This window comes from Thermobia domestica, chromosome 6 (assembly GCF_964235325.1).
Source record: "Thermobia domestica chromosome 6, izTheDome1.hap1.1, whole genome shotgun sequence".
Lineage (NCBI taxonomy): Eukaryota > Metazoa > Arthropoda > Insecta > Zygentoma > Lepismatidae > Thermobia > Thermobia domestica.
The window spans coordinates 213,815,299-213,837,249 of NC_137459.1; positions in this window are offsets into that span (position 1 = coordinate 213,815,299).

The following is a 21,951-nucleotide window of genomic DNA, read 5'->3' on the forward strand; positions in this document are numbered from 1 at the left end:
GTTATTGCTACGTTAGAGCTCTTTTCTGTCATAAGAATATCCGTTAGTGCTGTTAAACTTCACTAAATAGAGCAAAATCAAAACGGGTCCGGCCAACTTCACGCAGCCCGCCACTTGTCGCTAAACTTCACCAAATGTTGACCATCGTTAGTGCTACGTTAGTGCTGCTTTCTGCCGTAAAAAGTTTTGTTAGTGCTGCTGAACTTCAAGAATTAGTGCATCTTCAAAACGGCGTCAGCGTGAAGTGTGCTCGCCACTTGTCGCCAAACTTCACCAATTTTGACTATAGTTAGTGCTGCATTCTGCCGGAAAAATTTTCGTTAGTGGTGCTAAACTTCCCGACTTAGAGCAACTTCAAAATGTGTCCTTCCAACTTCACGCAGCCCGCTATTTGTCGCCAAACTTCACCAAATTTTGATCAGCGTTAGTGCTAAGTTAGTGCTGTTTACTGCCATAAACATTTTCGTTAGTGCTGCTAAACTTCAAGAAATAGAGCGTCTTCAAATGGCGTCAGTGTGAAGTTTGCTCGCCACTTGTCGGCAAAATTCACTAAATTTTATCATTTATAGTGCTACGTTAGTGCTATTTTCTGTCGTAAAGCTTTCGTTAGTGCTATCTTTTGTAAAGCTTTCGTTAGTGCTGTTAAACTTTAGGAATTAGAGCAACTTCAAAATATGACCGGCCAACTTAACACAGCACGCCACCTGTCGCCAAACTTCACCAGAATATGTCCATCGTTAGTACTACGTTAGTGCTTTTTTAATTTTTAATAATGCTGCTAAGCTGAATCTATTAGAACAACTTCAAAACGGTTCCGCGTAACTTTATGCAAGCTTCTTTTCAAGAAACGTCAGTAGATATCGTCCGACTTTATTGCTATATTAATGCTGTTTACTGCCAACAAATGTTCATTTGTTCGGCTAAACTTCATAAATTAGAGCAGGTTAAAAATTGCACCAACGTGAAATTAGCCCGTGACTGGTATGAAAAATTAACCGATATTTCCTTCATCATTAGTTCTGTGCTAGTGTTATTTTGTACCCTAAGGGCCTTATGCAGAGTCTTCTTGACGTATTATTAGCTTCATACTAAAGGCCTGACTACTGCAAGAAACACATGTTAGTGAAACTCTTTAGTATGACACTAATCACGAATCAGTATGACTCTATATAAGGCCCTAAAACTTTATTTAGTGCTACTTAATTCTTGAGTTAGAGGAACCCGAAAATAGGTCCGATGAACTTTACGCATGCCTGCTACATGTTGCCAAACTTCAGCAAATTTGCCTACCGTTAATGATGATTTAAATCTTGAAAGTCAAGTGTTTCCTTTATGTTGTAACTTTAGGTGGTGACATTAAGATACTAAAAGTAAATATGAATATTTAAACTAACGTTAGATAAGTATAGTAAAATTAAGTAGTGATAAATTACATGATTATATTTCTTAGCAAGTTGAATGACATTTACTCCTTTGTATGAGGTTTTTTAGAGAGTATATTGTTTTTATTTCAGAATCGAGGAACTGAGTATCTTTTCAGATATTGGATTGATGCTGCGTATCTGTGTCCTAATTACATAGATTTGCTGCTTGACTAAGCGGTTCGGCCGAACGTAATTATAAGGCCCCCCCTCCATGAAGTTGAATTATTAAGTGAAATCGTTTGGAATTAAACTCCGAACAAAATGTAGGTAGTTTAGTTTTGGTAATCTAACTGCATATAACAGGGGAGGCTTGTTTGGTATGTGTCATTGCGTTGTTTTGCATGGGAATGTTGAATCTTATTTTGCAGTGTACTCGGTTAGACAATGTGACATATCATTATGTTTCCCTTACCAGCAAAATTGTTTAACACTAGAAGGACCGCACTTTCTACCTACCTATAATGCCCGCAATGGGTCATTTTGACCCATATTAATTTTTATACTGATATTATGGATTTTTCTGTTGGGTTCTTGTCTTTATGCACTAGGGAGCGCGAATTATAGTAAATGTTAGTTCAGAAGTACTTTTTAGTACATTAAGGGGTAAACAGAAATACTTTTATACTTATATATACAGATATATATACAGATAGATAGATAGATAGTTACAGGATATATGGAAATGATATATGCTTAAACAATACACAATTTATTTTCCTAATTTGTATGAGAATTAAAATGTTGAAAAAAATAAATGATTTATTACAAAATGATGTTCCTTTTATTATTCTTTTTTGAACACAAAATTGTTTCTAGGCAGTCTGTTATTTTACAGATGAACACTTTAGTTAACATTTTTCCTTTCTTATTGAAATAATTTGAGAATACAATGAGCTATAGAGCTTCACCTACTCATGAAAATGGTGCAAGGAGAAAACTGTCTTACACGTCTTTCTTGCACTCATTACACACCAACACTTTTGATGAGCACTTTCCGCAGGCAAATCTTTTGCATGATGGGCAGCATGCAGATGACTTGTTGGCACTTTTTGGTGCGACCTGGCAGTGCTTTCGTTTTGTAGAACCCTTAGTTTGCTGTGGAAGATATTGTTTGGGTTGTAGATTCCCTTTCCTTTCTTTTATGATTTCGTCAGCTAGATCCAAGAGGAACTTCCTTCTGCTTATCCGTCTTCCAGTGACTGCTTTGTAAACTATCCAAGAATTTATTCTTGTCAAGTCCAATATGTTATAAAGAATATGAACTGGTCATCGTCTACTACCAGCTCGAACAGAGTACTTACGCGCCATTTGGTCCAGAACATCTACACCCACTTTCGTGTGATTGTAAAAGACAACTGTTTCAGGCTTCTTTTTTCTTGTTGTTGGTACTTCTACATCAGGATGCAGAGTGCTCAAAATTAGCACGTTCTTATTCTTTCTACAGAGGTAGTCTGTCATCGTGTGGCCATATTGGTTTTTATGTATTTTTGTATCATATAGCTCTCGATTTGGTTCCACTTTCTTGACACAGACTGGTAATTCTCTACGTTGTTTCCGTACTGTGCCAACAATGCTGATATCATCTTTCTTCAACTTCTCAGCTAGCGAAACAGAAGTAAAAAAGTTGTCGCATGTAAGGTTCAAGCCGGTTTTCTTATATGATTCCATTAGATGTAAAACTACATATTCGGGAAGAGGCTGATCTGCAGGCTTATTTTCGTCTTTTCCTAGGTAAGGAAACCCGTGAAGATAGTATTTGGTATTGACGTCAGCTAACAGCCAGTACTTTATTCCAAATTTATCCGGTTTCGTTGCAACGTACTGCAAAAATCTGCATCTACACTTTCTGGGATATAATTGTTCGTCACACGTAACATTTTCCCCAGGGTTGAAACAATTCAACGAATTTTTCACAAATGTCTCATATTGAAGATGCAAGGGCAAATTTGTCAGTTTGTAGCTTGATTCTTCTCTCTGCACGTATATCGAATCGAATGTACTTCATGATTTCAATAAATCTGTTCCTAGGCATTTCATCTCTAAAAAGAGCTACTCCCCATTTGCTGGACCAACACTTTCCAGTGGCATATTCCGCAGACGTAACGCACCTCTAACATAGAGCAATGCTATGAAAATTAGAAGTTCATCTTTATCTACTGTCCAATTAGGTTTTTATTTCTCCGCCTCTTTATCGGTACATCTTTTGATAATTGATAAGAATTCACCATTGATAATCAGTCGAAATGCACTAAACAACGAATCCTCGGTTATATTTTGCTTTGCATAACGTGTTGGCCTGGAGTAATACGTACGATGTTATGCGTCTGTCTTCTACCCTGAGATGGAGCTGATGAATCTATAACCTCCCATTTTGTTCCATCAGCTGCAGTTACAGATCTTGGTAGATTATGTGTTTGTGGTACGGAATACTTTGCAATTATGCTAGTATTTCTTCGTTGTTACGTACAATTTTCGATCTTTCCTGTGACATGCTTCCAGAATGATCACATAAAAATTGTATCTTGGTCTACAAAGCAGTCTGTTTCATCACATCACCCGTCACCAATAACACAAGTAACTTGTAAATATTGAGTAAGTTTTGAGAAGATCAAGATGCTTTTCTAGAAAGCAAGCGACCATTTCTCCATTGGAGCTTATTTAGTTATTACTGACAAGGATTGGAAATGAATAAATATGGAATAAAAAAATAACAGACGTAGTGAAAGAAGATTTTTTATATGCATGATTACAGCATTAACGAATAATATCTAGAGGTAGCATTATGTATTCCACTTGGTAGTTACATGTATTTTATCCTTGCGCGCCATCTGTCAGACACATCAATAACTTCAGTAAAAATGAGGTACGTCTAGTTATGTGTAACACAGTTGTAAAACAATAGCACAAACTATGTTGCTATGTGTTTAGTTCGTACCAAATATTTAAATAGAAATATACCGTAAAAATGTATGGAATTTAACATGGGTCAAAATGACCCATTGCGGGCATTTTAGGTATAACTATAAAATTTGCCTTAGTTTGTGAACCCACAATGCTCTGAATTTTAGTATTGCTGCAGGCCAATAGCATTAACAAATTCATAAAATATTATTCACTTAGTATTTCAAATACGTTTACAGTAGAATATTAAAATATGGTGATGGGTCATTTTGACCCATCCGGTCCTTCTAGTGTTAATCAACATAAAAACTACATCACAGATTACTTTAGACATAAGGCACACACTCTAAATGGTGATGTGAACGCATTTTTGACCGTGTGGATGCATTTGTAATGTAATTCCCAAAACTATATATGTATATTAAAAATTTGTTATTGAAAGTAAAAAAAATAATAATAAAAAAAATAAACAAATAGACAAATACACTCACTTTCTGCATCCATTTTCCTTCAGGGAAGACATTATTGTCAATCCTCGTAGCATACTGAATTCCGATTTATTTTATATATATATATATATATATATATGTAGCATTGTTTCATTTTCTTTTCCTTTTTATATCCTGTATACCTCTGTTAGTAAAGTTGATCAAATGTTGGAAATTGTTAACCAAACCTGATCAAACGAAAATCAAACGATTAACATCGAAAGATTTCGATTCTGGCTTGATTTTGAGTAGTTAGCCAACCCTACTATATATAGCTTGTATTTGTCTTAGTAAAGCTGATCAAGCGTTAAAAATTGTTTATAGTACCTGATCAAACGATTGACATAATAGAGTCGAATTGGTGGTGTAGTGGGCTAGCCCCCCGTTTGAGACCTTTATTGCTCTGTTAGTGAAATGTTGGAAATGTAGATGAAATGTGGATGATGTTAGTGAAAAGTAGATGAAATGTTGAGCAAACCTAACCAAACGATTATTTAAAAAAAAAATCGAATCGGCGTGATGGGGGGCTAGCGTGTAGTTAGCGCCCCTAATAGATATAGCTTATCTCTGAAAAACTGACCAAATGTTAAAAATTATTGGTCACACCTGATCAAACTATGATCAAACGACTGACATAAGAAAAAGTTGAATCAGAGGTGTAGGGGACTGCCTCCCTTTTCTAACCCTTATATACCTTCGAAACTTGATCAAACGTTTGGCATCGAAAATTTTTGAGTCTGACGTGAAGTAGGCTAGCGTGTAGTTAACCACCGCTACAAAATATAGCTTATATTTATGTTAGTAAAGTTGATCAAACGTTAAAAATTGTTAATCATACCTGATCAAACGATTGATATAAAAACAATTTAAAAATTAAACGTTAGAGGGGCATATCCGTACGTACCACACATAGCACAACAAGAATTATAACTACCAGTCTCCACAGCTGAATGCTAGGGCTCCAAACTAATTTCCATGTTGGCTTCACTTCATAATTTTTACTTGCTATCTTTCGTGTCCAATTATTTCGCAAGAACATTTTTTTACAAAACAAAAATAACACTTCCTTAGAAAATACAAAGTACGTGTCCATTGAAACCACACTGGTCTATACTTGTAGTTTTCATAAACAAAGTCTGAACAATATCTGAAATGAAGGTACTTTTCTGCCTGAATGGAAATCAAAGTGCTTTATTATAACCTTAAGAATCAATACACAACAAACATATTGCTATTGAAAGAGTTATATACTTACTTTACAATTTTCAGCACTGTATTCAAGCTAGACGTCAGCACGGGCTCTTGCCGAGCCCGCGTTCCTAAGCCTGACCCGGTCTACGGAAAGGATTCAGGCCTACAATTCATATATGACTTCGTTCCGGGCTCGGACAATAAATATTAAAATATACAACCATATTTCTCGGGCCTAACTTTGTAAATATACTGTACAACGATGTTTATATTGCACCGTTCTTTCTGGAGAACTCTTAAAGCACAACTGCAAAATTAAACCTCTAATTGCTGTAAATTACATACAATTTTACATTAATTATTAAGTTTTTTGTAATTTGGGATTATTTGATTATAAGACGAGCTCGGGTCGGGCTCGGGGTCGGGGTCGGGCTCGGGCCTAAATGCTAAAACATATTTCGGTCGGGAATCACATTATAAATTCATCGGCTGCGCCGGACCCGGGCTAAAAATTCAGATCCGTGCAGAGATCTAATTCAAGCTGCATCTAATTTAAGCACGTGTGTCTTCCAAGAACTCAATGTAGCCACAATTTGGTTGTAACTCAACACGTTTATCTCACATGTAATCTAATAATGAAAACAAAAACAAAATAACCTATTCTCCCGCCAAAGCAATATCTGCGACTCCAACAATTATTTTATTTATTTATTTATTTATTTTTTTTTGGTATCACTGATAGATAAGCAGTTTTGTTCTATTTCGGTTACTTTCAGTAAATTGAAACAACGATTCTTTCTTCATATCTAATACTTTGGTTCTGGTAAGTTATACAATATCAGGTATATTGGTTTCCGAGTATGATTTCTCTCAAGAAGGATTCGATTCTTCCTCTGGATGTAATACTTTTGTTCCGATAAATTGAAAAATTCCGAGTTACGGTTCTGCAATATGCTTGTTTTCATTTAAACTCGTCAAATAAATCACTTTTATCAACTGTGACAGAAGGGAAGCCTACAGGGTAGGATTCCCGTTTCAAGGCAAGCACAGAAAGTTTTATTTTTTCCATCATTCTAGATCTTGCTACTTATAAATGCAGAATATACAAATTCAATTAGTGTTGACAGAAGTACAGACTTGAACTCACACAGTAATTTGCTCTTCCCGTATTGTTATACAGCCCAAATCTTTGGCCGCACGACCGTTCTCCCTTAGCCTTGGTGCACAACCGTGGGACGTTAAACCAGATTTTAAGTTGGCCGGACCCAATTTGAAGTTGCACTAATTCGTGAAGTTTAACAGCATTAACGAAAATTTTTATGCCAGAAAAGAGAACTAACGTAGCACTAACGATGGACGAAATTTGGTGAAGTTTGGTAGCAAGTGGCTGGCTGAGGGAAGTTGTTCGGACCCATTTTGATTTTGCTCTAATTCGTGAAGTTTAGCAGCACTAACGAAAATTTTTACGACAGAAAACAGCAACAATGTAGCACTAACGCTGGTTAAAATTTGGTGATTTTTTTCAACAAGTAGCGGGTCAACTTCACCCTGAAGCCATTTTGATGATGCTCTAATTCTTGATATTTGGCAGCTCTAATGATATTCTCATGGCAAAATACAGCCCTAACGATGGTCAAAATTTGTTGAAGTTTGGCGACAACTGGCGGGCTACGTGAAGTTGTCCGGGCCCATTTTAAAGTTGCTCTAATTCGTGAAGTTTAACAGCACTTCGGAAGAAAACAGCACTGACGTAGCACTAACAATGGGCGAAATTTTGTGAAGTTTGGAAACAAGTGACCGACTGTGTGAAGAGAGCCAGACCCGTTTTAATTTTGCTCTAATTCGTAAAGTTTAACAGCATCAACGAAATTTTTATGACAGAAAACAGTACTAACGTGGCACTAACGATGGGCGAAATTTGCTTAAGATTGGTAAAAAGTGGTGGGTTGCGTGGAGTTGGCTGGACTCGTTTTGAAGTTGTCCTAATTCGTGACGTTTAACAGCACTAAAAATTTTTACGGAAGAAAACAGCACTAACGTAGACTAACGATGGACGAAATTTGATGAAGTTTGGTGACAACTGGCAGATTGCTTGAAGTTGCCCGGGTCCAATTTAAAGTTGCTCTAATTCGTGAAGTTTAATAGCACTAACGAAATTTTTATGGCAGAAAACTGTATAAACGTAGCACTAACGATAGACCAAATTTGCTGAAGATTGGTAACAAGTGGTGGACTGTGTGAAGTTGGCTGGACCCATTTTGAAGTTGTTCTAATTCGTGAAGTTTAACAGTACCAACGAAATTTTTATGGCAGAAACACACTAACGTAACACTAACGATGGTCAAAATTTGGTGAAGTTTGGCAACTAGTGGCGGGCTGCGTGAAGTTGGCCGGCAAATTTTGAAGTTGCTCTAATTCGTAAAGTTTAACAGCACTAACGGAACTTTTTACGGCAGGAAACAGCACTAACGTAGCACTAACGCTCGTCAAAATTTGGTTATTTTTTTCGAGAAATGGCGGGCCAACTTCACGCTGAAGCCGTTTTGAAGATGCTCTAATTCCTGAAGTTTAGCAGCACTAACGAAAATTTTTATGGCAGAAAACCGCACTAACGTAGCACTAACGATGGTCAAAATTTGGTGATGTTTGGCAACTAGTGGCGGGCTGCGTGAAGTTGGCCGGGCCCAATTTGAAGTTGCTCTAATTCGTGAACTTTAACAGCACTAACGAAACTTTTTACGGCAGAAAACAGCACTAACGTAGCATTAATGATAGACGAAAATTGGTGAAGTTTGGTAGTAAGTGGTGGGCTGAGGGAAGTTGGCCGGACGCATTTTGATTTTGCTCTGATTTGTGAAGTTTAGCAGCACTAACGAAAATATTTACGGCAGAAAACAGCACTAACGTAGCACTAACACTGGTCAAAATTTGGTGCATTTTGGCGACAAGTGGCGGGCCAGCTTCACGCTCACGCCATTTTGAAGATGCTCTAATTCTTGAAGTTTAGCATCACTAACGAAAATTTTTTTGTGGCAGAAAACAGCACTAACGTAGCAATAACGATGCTCAAAATTTGGTGAAGTTTGGCGACTAGTGGCGGGCTGCGCGAAGTTGGCCGGGCCCATTTTCAAATTGCTCTAATTCGTGAAGTTTAACAGCACTAATGAAACTTTTTACGGCAGAAAACAGCACTAACGTAGCACTAATGATGGACGAAAATTGGTGAAGTTTGGTAGTAAGTGGCGGGCTGCGTGAAGTTGGCCGGACCTGTTTTGATTTTGCTCTAATTCGTGAAGTTTAGCAGCACTAACGAAAATATTTACGGCATCAAACAACACTAACGTAGCACTAACGCTGGTAAAAATTTGGTGAATTTTGGCGACAAGTGGCGGGCCAACTTCACGCACCTGTTCCATGAATGTCTCCAGCATGGCGAACATTTTTGATTCGGCAGGACTTAGCCTGGAAACGTCTAACTGCTTTTCAGTTACCATCTTGCTCTTTATTCCTTGTATTTGAGCACGCAATATTTATATCTGGAACTAAAAATGATACGGCTTTGGTGCCAAATTATTTTTGCACATACACAAAAATATATTTATTAATTACTAAATTAATTTTGAAAATAATATTCTTGCACTCCAATATTAAAATCTGAAGTTTCGTCGCTTATAGTTATACACGCATAACACGTTTATCTTAGCTAATTCTTTATTCATAAAATGAGCCACAGTGTCCGATATTCAACATTTCCTAAGGTACAGTCATTTACACTCGAAATCTTCATTTCTTAAAGTTTACTATGTACTATACTTAACTTACACTAGCGCTAATATGTTTCTAACTTAACCTAATGCATAAAAATATTTAAAGAGTAAACAAATAGATGCATACATTAAATATTAATCAATAAAAGAAAAGTTATTTCCATACAACTATATAAATGTGAACGACTATCCTATACATATGAAAATTTATAACGGGTTCGATTTTTTTTTTTTTTTTAACAAGAGTGAATGTTAAGGTTTTAGCAACTTGTAATAATTGACCTATCTCTATTTCCTTACCTGGTTACCTTATTTTCTCTTCTTTTCCTGCTTCTTCTCCTTTATTTAGTTATCCATATCAATAACAAATGAACCCTGTAAACAAATGTTTTCTATTTCCGGCTAAAAGTGGAACACTAGTGCAAAGTTTTTTTTTTTTTTTTGCTGAAAAGGAAATAAAATTGGAGGGGAAAAGAACGTTGATCGTCCCTAAAAGGATTGTTCGATTCCAAATCTCATTATGAAAGTGATAATAATCTTAACAAAAAGTTTCCGATCATTTTTTTTTTAGAGTTATCGACAATAAACGGTAATCGGTTTCCTAAAGTTATCGAGAATTCATAAATGGTTTTCGAATTTATTTTTTTTTTTAGAGTCCGTGAACGGCTATCGAGTTCTTAAACGATTATCGTGTTCTGAAAACAGTTATCGAGTTTTTAGAGTAGTCGAGTTTATGAAGTATTCGAGTTCCTAAACGTAATCGAATCCTTAAAGTAATAGAGTTTCTGAAGCATCTTTTTCGAGTCTCTAAAAGTATTTTTTTTTCGAGTCCTTAGGACACTTATCGAGTCTCAAAAGTAATTTTTCCAGTCTGAAAATTAATTTCGAGTCTGAAAATTAATTATCGGTCTGAAAATTAATTATCGGTTCCTGTTCGGTAGCGCCAAATTTGTAAAAATTAGAAATGAAATTAAAAATAAAAATTATCTGAGTGGGGGTTTTGGGTTCGTTTTCCGGGTGTCACCATTGCTATCATGTGCACCACCGTTAAAGTCTCCCTTCTCTGAATTAGCTGGTTTATGACTCGATAAGGACTGATTTCACGGTTCGGAAAATCCTATCTCCCCGCTGTGTCCCAGGGCTTTAGGGAAATAAGATCCCCTAAACCGAGACCAAACGAAAATTAACTTTATTTGCACCTGTATTCAGGTATCCACATGCTGCAATGCTGAAAAAGAATTTTGCTCTAATTTCTAGTTTGTAGGGACGAAATAGACTGATTTTCACTTCCCATGAAAATTGAATAATAATAATAATAATAATAATAATAATAATAATAATAATAATAATAATAATAATAATAATAATAATAATAATAATAATAATAATAATAATAATGCAAGAAATAAACAAACATCTTGTATTTAAAATTTTGATTGAAAAATCATGAAAATCAGTTCAATTCAGTCCATGGCAGACAGAATTAGAAAATTGCCTATATTGCCTTAATAGTTTAGCCTTAAAAAAAAGTGTTACCGTTGAGGTTAGGGATGTAATTTGTTTACGAAAGAAAAAGTTCACGAATTTTAGGTTAACAAAACAATAAAAGCTTTAATGTACAATACGAAGCAAAAAACCTGCAACATGAAAGTTTATGTGAAACTACGCCAACAACATAGGCAACCAACCTAACGTCTTTGTGGCACTGATCACGCCAGGATAACCTTCGGCTTCGTCCCCCTGCACACTTCGTTTGGAGCAAGAAATGCATAGACCACGTGACTACAAACCACAAATTTCTCACAAGATGGAGTAATAGATTGAGGTTCTTCTCATTTCTCTTCTCATTTTACATCCTCAGTTTTAAAGAGAGAGAAAGAGAAAAAGGTCAACGTGATAAAAACTAAATAAAGAGGAATATGCGAAATATAAAGGAAAAGAAAACGTGCGCATATATTGACAAATGACACATGCACTTCAAAGGAGACCACCTCAAATTTTGTTATGAACCATATATAATAACTGTGAGAATCAGCAAACTACAAAGACATAATTACACACAGTAAGTGTTATATAACACATATTTATTTAAACAAATAAAAATGCTTGCAGAAAGCTGAAAATGTCTTTAAAATCTCAACCATAACTGAAACAAGAGATTACTTCTCTATTGTTTTTCTTCGTAGCATCCATCTACATGGAGAAATGAGAAAGAGAGAACATCTTAAGAGATTCGCACGTATACAATATCGGAAACTGCTAAATGGAAAAAAAATAAGTCTTTGGATGGGATTTGAACCCAGAACCATAGTGTTAGAAATCCCACACTCTACCGATGTAGCAAGTCTGACAGTAATACCCTGCAGAAAATCTAAGTATAAATGCCTATACCTTAGTGTTGCTGAAACATCGTCCACCGGGCTACTTGTTAACCTAGCCTCGCTTACTGTTTCTTAATTGACGTTCGACTTAGTGTAGTGTGTGTGTGTGTGTGTGTGTGTGTGTGTGAGTGTGCTCCGGGTTAAGTTTTTGAACAGTTCTTCCCGGTTTCTTCACTACCACTCACTGACGGACTGACTGACTGACTGACCTGGAATTTTGAATTTTCAACTTCTCGATTGTTTCAGACACGCCTCTAACTGCGATTTTGCTCCCCCTTAATTTTCTTTCATTGGTCAGATTATTTTGGTGTTCTCAATTTTTATTTTCTTGGTCTCCGCCTATTTACGGTGTTCGAGCGTCGTCTCTCCAACGTACGTGCTTTCTTCAAATTTCACATGTTATATATAAAATTTTTATAGGGGTTGATTCGGCGCCTCGTAGTTTCGTGCGTGCTTTTGATCCAAGTTACAGACCTGTGTCAAAATTTTATCTGGGTTCTACGCGGAGCCAAAGTGACGAGTACGCGCGTTTGACAAATTCATAGAGATTATTTTCCACTTGGATTTCTTTCAACTTGTGCAGACTTTACTATGTTTTGCAAAAAGATGCTAAAAGCTGTTTTGTTTTCCTTCTTTTGAGCTCACGGAGGGTCCTCTGTATGTGTGGTCTTTTTTTTTTCTACGCGTGTGGCTTAGGCAGCGTGAGTATTAAGAAACAATAGAAGGGTCTTTCAAATGTCCTCGCCGCAACGACAGGTATACAGAATAAAAAAAAGAAAACATCTTACTCTCGGATAGTGAAGAAAAATAACGAATGTCCTTTGCTTCTTTACACACAAAAATGAAAATAAAAACGATATTCACTAACGTTGTTCATAATTATATGCAAAATTGAATTAAAAAGATTTATTTAAAAATTAAATAAAAATGGTGATGATGCAACTGTCACATGGTGGAATGGAGAAAGTAGGAGGAAACGCGAGAACCCCGAGAAAAAAAGCCAAGAGCACGGTGTTTGTCCACCACAAAGTCCACAAAGAGCACGGCGCGATCTGGGATCGAACGAAGGACCCCATTCACTGGAAGTGAACGCTCTACCACCGAGCCACTGCGACCCCTTATGATTAATATTGAGTTAGTACCGGAATTAGTAGTATATTTCTGTCACATTTTGTTGTAATACAGGAATAAAGCTAAGGATAAAATATGTTTTTACTGTACTAACTTTATATTGAATAATTACTTATCTAGTACAGTTTTCCAACATTGTTATCGCCATTGAAAGAAGAAATATATATTTCTTCCATTTCCGGTTGACAACCACTGATAAAAAAAACGTTATTTTGGAACCCTCAATTGATTATCGAAAACCGTTTTTCGATATAATTATAATTTTTACTCCATGGAGATTAATAATTAAACCGACGAAGTAGAAAAATTCTACCACTTCTATTCTTAGTAGAGATATACACCATAAGATAATATCTGTTATCAATGCTGAATCAATTGCAAAAAAAAAAAAGTTTCTATTTGTTGTTGTTGTTGTTTAATTGCGATAAAATCTGAAACCGAAATTGGATTATTTCCACCACTTTCGATTTGAATAGACGATTACAGGAAGAGTTGGACGCTGTATCTATTGCAGATAAACGCACATCGATATTTACTACAGTTTTTTTTCTCTATAGTGAATAATATTGAAACCAAAATTACTAGTAAATGTTTCCTACCACCTGCTTTAGTAGAGTAATACAGGTGAAGATAAAATATTTTCTTTAGACTTTGAGTCCTTTCTGAATAAGCGCTTGTCACTTCACTAGCCGTGTTTGTTCTTTGACGATCAAGGTTGAAACTGAAAATTGTATGATTTTTACCAGTTCAGTTTAACTTGAGAGTGAAGGTAGAAGGTTAAGCGTATCCCCTACTATGAATCTATTCTGAAAACCATTCCTCGATTATAATTTTGTTTTATGTCAACCAACGTTGGAACCGGAAATCCTTCTAAATTTCTAGCACTTTTGATTTTAGTAAAGAAATACAGATGAACATGGTATTTTTTACTTGAGATTCTAAAAAACACTCAAAATCAGTTATTGCCATATATTGCCGTTTTTGTTCTATTTGATGATCGTTGAAATCAGAAACTGCTGACCTAAATCACTGCCGGTTTAAATATATGGTTTACAAAGGGATTATATTTGCTATTAGGACGCGGAAGCAATTACCGAAAATTTCTTTTCGATAGGTTTTACTGTTCTAGCTTTATGTATATTGAAACATATTTATAATGAATATTAATATTGAAACCGGAAATACTAGTAAATTACAACTTCTTGCTGTTTAAGGATGGAATGTTACAAATAAAGGTGACATTTCTAGATGTCATTTCTTGGTGATTCTGTTGCTGATTTTGTTCCACGAAAATCAATATTGAAAGCGGCAGTTCTAGTAGACTAGTCAAAATATCAAATAAGGGGACACCTTATGGCATTTAGGCAGAATTTGAAGCAACCTATGCAGCGTAAAGGAATTGAGTGTTCTGAAGAAAAAAAATCATGGTTGCCAACTTTTCTAATGCTTGGTTTTGAAAATATCAGTGTTGCCAACTACTGGTATATTACGAGCTCTTGAACATGAATATTTGTATTATGAAATGATATAAACGTTACTGTTAAATATATTAAGACATAATATTTTATTATAAAAAAGTAATAAAATGACTGCTTTGCAGTGTTGCAAACTTAAAACAAGAACAATTTTTCTATATGTTCTCAGTATTTTACACTGAAGTGAGTATCATTCATTGATTTTGTATAGAAAATGTAGAATGATTTCTTCTTAAAGCACAAGAAATTTAAGTAATAACATATAACGTAAAAATGGGATGTACCACAAAAATATATGCACTAAACGCTATTGAATTTTTTAAACTTTAAATAAGACTATTTATGATATATGTGATTTGTTTGCAATAGTGGTTGCACAAAGATAACCATACTTAAAAATCTTTTTAAAACACAGAACATAAAATAAATATAATACATAATTAGGTAAGCTTACAATTCGTGTACCTTTCCTAATATTTTTTCTCATATTTTCAAAATTGTAAAAATGTAAATGATGACAGGTTTTGATATATGAAATAATAAAAATGAAATGAAACCTTTGAGTTTTACGTCCCACGATTATGCCGGTTAGGCTAAAGGAGACGGTGATTATGAGAAATGAATGAAATCGTGGAATGAAAAAGAGGGAGGAAACGGGAGAACCCCAATAAAACCCACCCACACAGTGTTCGTCCACCACAAAGTTAACTTGGCGGGAGCAGGGTTTGAACCCGGGACCCCATGCACCAGAGGTAAACGCTCTACCACAGCGGAACCTATCCGAAAATATAAACGGAAAGAAGGATTCATACCTCACAGCTCACACTTAACTATCAAGTTTGTTGTTACAGTTAATAGTCCCCATCAGGAAGTGGCGGTCGGAAAAAGGGATTACCGCTGTCGACGATGGCGGGCCGTCGGAGGCAGCCGGCACCCGTCCGCGGCTGCACGACGATCTACTTGTTCAAAGTTGCCAACCTTTTGCCGAGGTGGCAAGCGGTCGAAAATCGTAAAAAAAAATGTCCTTTGCCGACTCCTTATACCGACCTCTTTTCGACAACGGCGCCGGCCCATTTACTGCCCCTTTACGGCTGTTTGCCGACTGCTCGGCCGTCAACTTTCCGACTGCGGCGTCGGCGCATTTAATGCTCATTTCCGGCTGTTTGCCGACTGCTCGACAAGGCACCTATTCGTCGCAGTCCAAAATCGCGCTGAAAGACACCTGCAATCCGACCACGGCATCTGGTCGGCATGGACAAATTATCCGACTGTAGGTGGCAGAATCCTGATGGGGGTAGCACGTCCAGATTTACAGTTACTAGTACACATTGTTTTTACTTTTACAGTCATCTCTCTTTTATAAACATCCTTTGTTACATGTACAATAAATAAGTTCAAAACAGCTTTATGAGATTGGATCCAATGTCATTACGATGGGTTTAAGAATACCATCACTGCCATACCAAACCATGCTTTGAGGCTCTGGAAGTTCGGGGAAGGGAACGCAAGTCTGCTTCCACACTGAGCTCTGGTATTTTGTTGTCTCAATGTATTGAAATACAGCGTCCTTTGTTTGTGATAACTTCTCTAACTTCCGACGTATGAATAGTTGAAGGTAACGGATATCATTAATGGATGCAACATCACCACAACCAAACCTGCGATTTCTTATGTCAATTAAATTTTCTTCCTTTTTGTAAATTGTATTGGCCTTCAGTCGCCCGCACTACACAAATGTGGCTTTCCCAGCGCGAGGCCGCGTACACTTCAGGTACTAAATTTTAATGAAAGTATGGTTAAAATTTACATAGTAAAATACTCGATGTATAAACCTTGTTTTAAAAGTTTGATTCAGACAGGGTAGTTTGCTTGCTTATGTATGAGAGTTGAGTAGTGAAAAGTAGAGGCAAAATCAAAATTGAAATAAAATTCAGGGTCCCTTTTCATTTGCATAAGTAATATGTGTTCGCAGTAGCCACAACCTGAACCAATGATATCACACACAATAATTGTGTCATTGAAATAAGCTTTGCGCGTATATTTAAATATTGTTTGTTGTTCGCGTAGGTTCAATAAAATTTAATGAGATTTATTTTTGTGTTTCGATTTATTATGTTTATATGTGTGCTTATCTAGAGAAATTTTGTTTATTGTGTTTCAAGTGTTAACTGTGATATTTTCTGCTTTAAGTTATTATTTACCCACATAACTAGAGAATGAAGTTTTGCTTTCTTACGCTAATCACGCGCTGTCAACATCGGAAAATGTACGCGTTTAGAAATGAGAATTTTAATCAACTCGCAGAGTTTGCGAATATTTTGGAGATAGAGAAAATTCAGGAAATGAAGTTATCGTTCAGGATACTGAAATTGCCGAAGAAAATGTATCAGCAGAATGTACAGGTACCGTGGATACTAGGAACGAACTAGTAAGTGACCGCTTCACTGAACCGGTTCCCGAATCGTCGTCTAAAGTCACTGCTACGACTATGGACCTTTGTATTAACTCGCTGTTTGCTATGCTTAAAGACATGTCAGAAAGGCAATAAAAAATCGATGCGGGAAATTTCTAGGAAATATGAAAGTCATGAAAGGAAACAAAGCAGATTGCTGGAAAACATGAAAAAAGACAGAAACAGGCTAACCAAGTCCTTTTAGAACGATTCGAAAGTGCTCAACGCGAGATTCCAGGTAGTATTAGGTTGAAATTAAGTACTAGGATACACTAACTCAGTACTAGGCTGAATACTACTGCTGAAAACTCGAATGAGAAATTGACAGTAGCGTGCCAAGAACTGAAAACATCCATTCATGATACTGACGAACGAGTTCGGCAGTTAGAAATGAGTTCAGCGAACAAACATTTCGAAGTAGCCGACGCGACGCTTTGGTGCAGTTTTAGCGAAATCAGATCAAGAAGTTGGTCACTTACGAGATAATGTAGTGAGGGTAGGAGACAATATCACTGAAATAAATATTCAAGTTGAAAATATGAAGGATAGCATGGGAGAGTTAGTAACACAGCTTGATGGTGTGTAAGGATCTGCAGGTCAGCTGGAGAACAATTTACCACAAGCAGAAATCCACTGGAGGGAGCAGTTACTTCGAGTCAGAACCGATATAGGGTTGGATAATCAGATGGAAGAAGTTCGGAGTGAATGCCGTGAAGGTATTCATAAAATTCAAGAAAACGTAAATAGCGTGTTCGAAACTCCAGCTCGAATCGTTAAGAGAAACTGTCAGAGATAAGACGAATGATGAAAACATCTCTATGTCTATCTCGAGTGCGAGAATAGTGACACCAGTAGCTGGTCCCAGCAATTCGAGACAAGCGTCGAACTTTTCGAGACGAGACGAGAATGTTGCCCAGTTTTCCCTCTAGCCTCAGATCGCATCACAGTTCTGTCAGCTACTGCACTAGGCTTCATACATAGAGACCTGACATTGCCCACTTTTAACGTGACAGAAACCGAAGTTCAACCGCTCAATTTTCTTGTCGAGCTTGACAGCTATTTTGATCTTAAACGAATGCCTGTAGAGAGGATATTCGCATTCATTGCGAGATGCTTTCAAGACTATGTGAAGACTATGATTTCAATTCACGTCCGTAAAGTGTAGAGACTACCAGGACTTTGTAGAACACTTTAAGGCTACGTATTTTAGTGACGAGAAAATGGCTAATCTAATAGCCTCCATATTAACTTCTCGTTTTGAACCGCGGTATAACAAGCAACAAACTACCGATTATTTGTTAGAATTACTCCATAAGAATAGTATATTGGATCCACTTTTTCCACAGCAGGTGCTGCTTAAAGTTTTGGCCCGACAGATGCCGTTTTCAATCTATTGTTGCATGGTATCGTTAAAGCCTCGTACCCTAGAGGAACTGTTAAGCATAGTAGGCGAGTTGCAGGCTACCTATCAGCAGTCAGGGAGCTCGAACAACCTCAGAGGGGGGATAAATATGATATCGATAGAAGACAAAGAGGACTGAAATAGACCATCCACTTTTGCGCGTAAGAGCAGGTCTTACAGCCCTAAGAGGTACCAGAGAAGCGCAGTTCAGCATTAGCACCGTTATAAGCAAAGAGGAAGAAGATAGAAAAACTATAGATCTGTCAGCACTTGTACTGGGGCGCCACAGGATGATTACAGTTAGAGACGAGGAAACGTGGGTACTCGTGGGCAGACAGGAAATAGACGGTCATACGGGGAAGAGGAAATGTAAGTTGCTACAGGGAAAACTCCAGCTACATGCAGCAGGTCAATGTTCTCGTAAAATATGACCAGTTTCCCGGCGGGAGCTCATGTGGTTCGGATTCCACGATAATCAGTAGGTCCACGTCCCATATAGCCTTGCTGCTGAAGGGACGTTAAACTCAAAATCAACTCAACTCAACTCATTAAAATATGACCAGCAGACAGGCCAATGACCACGAGGATAACATCAGAACAGACCAAGACCAAATAGTTCACGTTTCGAAAGTGCGCATAGCACTTCGAGAAACTGAGAATTTCAGGCATGTTTACAGAGGGCGAAGAACAAAGAGTGACTTCTGAATGTTCTAATTGAGCCTGCTAAATTAAATCCTGGGGGTGTGCGTAATTTAGAAATAAGAAGTTGTACTGACCATGATGATATTTGTGAAACGAAATTAAAAGAAATTGAGGGAAATAAAGAGGTGCTAAATTGCTGTGAATGTCGAGAAATAGTTGAAAAACGACATTTTTTCGTGTGAAGAAAACACAGATGTTAGTCAAAAGGAAATTTGTTTGGTATTAAGAAATAAAATTCAATCAAAAGAAGTTTGACGAGACGAACGCAATTTCTCGAGACTTGTTAGATGAGAGCACACCTACGATGCGCACTAATAATTCGATTATCCTTCTTGAAGTGGAAGTTTGCGAATTCGGTTTGCGCACTTCTTGATGCTGGAGCGACACTAAGTACTCTCAGTTCTGATTCATGGGAACAAGTTACAAGTTACGGACTGTGAACTGCCACCAGCATTCATAAAATCTACTACCATCAGAGTTAGTTAAGCGTTTGGTAGAGCTGTCGCTTCGATCCTTGTTCAGGTTATGTTGGAGCTAGTTATAAGTGGCAAGTCATTCCATACTGTTGGAATTATTGTTAAAGGGCTTAACCGAGATCTCATTATTAGGTTGCAAAGCTTTGAGGAAAGTATAGCTGTTCTGAACTACAAGGGTGTGTTGCAGATGAATCATCCCTATGAGATAGAGATTGATTTTCGTGACATTGAATTAGAAGAAAATGAATTGATTATAAGAAAATTATCCTGGGAATTCGGTGAAGAAATAATTTGTGCGAATAATAAATTTCCAAGTATAAGTAGTGTGTGCCTTCTGATAGAGGACCCACTACTAATGTTCAGCTAGAGTCATTGGTAACAGAAGAATGTCGTGAAAGAGAGTTGGCAACACTGGGCACACGGTTGGATCATACGAAATTCCCAACCACCGCTGAACTGGCGAATGTAGTATACTCGCCCTATGTATGAAAAAAGAAACTTTATACCCAAGCTATGCCAAATGAGATAAGAGAACATGTAGAAATGTATAATGATTTGAATAGAGATGAGAAACAACACTTATTTGAGGTTCTTAATAAGCACAGGGAAGTCTTTGATTTAAAGCCTGGATGCATATGGAAATATAAGCATCGTATAGAATTGATTGAAAAGACTCCAAGAACGGAGAGCGTCTGTCCGTAAGCACGACTATACCAAAAAGGACGCTATTGACTTTTATTTTGGTATTTAAAGACATCTAAAACTATTTTAATATTTTTAAGTATATATCAGTGTAATCGATACTACTTCAGGCTCAGAATATTCAAAGATACCTTTCGATCTGTTCACGCTTTTTTAATGTCTACAGTTTGGGAGATCCCGTTACAAAAGAGTTTAAAATGAAAAGGAACGATTTTCACGGAGGCCGTGGTTGCAGAGGTTGTATGAAAAAAGACAGTGAAAACTAGAGTAAAGGAAAGGTAAAACGAGCTCTTGCAGATACCTTACTGCAGGAATATGAAGCGGGGGCGTCATTTCATCATTCGCTTGAGAGGGGCAAGAGCACCACCGACATAAGTATTTTAACGTTTTGTACTAGTATATTAGTAGACAATCGATTAAAGTATATGCATTTCTCAAACTCTTGGGGGGGGAAATTGCCCCCTCCTACCCTCCTTAAATGACGCCCGATGTTATGAAGTCACACAAAAGAACGTACTATTGAAGATTTAGTATTGTTGTATGTATTTTGTTATTGTGTATTTCTTTACATTAGAGTAATATTGGAGTGAATGTGTTAATGTAAGTAAATGTAAGGTGTTTGGAATATACTATGTATATTGCAAATAACCTTCCATATTCCAAAAGGGGAGATGTTGTATAGCGCATACATAATCAATGTATTCATTTATTAGAATTTTGCTTAGTTTATATATATATATTAAAATGTATTCCTATTTTGCATTTTATTCCTGTTATTAAATATACAGCAATAAAGGATTAGTTGTGGAAGGATAATTTAGAAATAATATATTTGGTCTAGGAATTAATTCGTGCGGTTTTTAATAAAAATTGAAGCTTTATTTCAAAAACAAAGTAAATGAATACGTTAACAAAAATATTGTCCATCGCTAGCCACTACTTTCTCCCATCTTTCAGGCAATTTACGGATTCCGTGTCGAAAGAATTCCTCATCTTTTGACGCAATCTAATCAAAGATCCATTTTTCGATATTTTCTGAAGAAGTGAGCGCTGTCCAATCAAATCGTTATTCATGCAATCGATCAAGTAGTAGTCAGACGGAGCAGTGTCTGGTGAATATGGCGGGTGGAGTAACACTTTCCATCCGACATTTTCCAAATAGGTTTTGACCGGTTTTGCGACTTGTGGTCGAGCGTTATCATCTTGATAAATAAGTTTATTATGCCTGTTATTCCATTCTGGTCGTTTTCAGGCCAGAGCTTGCTTCAAACGCATTAATTGTTGTCGATAGCGGTGTCCATTAATAGTTTCACCAAGTTTCAGAAGTTCATAGTACACCACACGTTTCAAATCCCACCATATATACAGCATAACCTTTGCACAATGAATATCTCGTTTCGGTTGTGAAGGACCTGGTTCACCTTGCTTCACCCAGGCCTTTTTTCGTTTAGGATTCTCG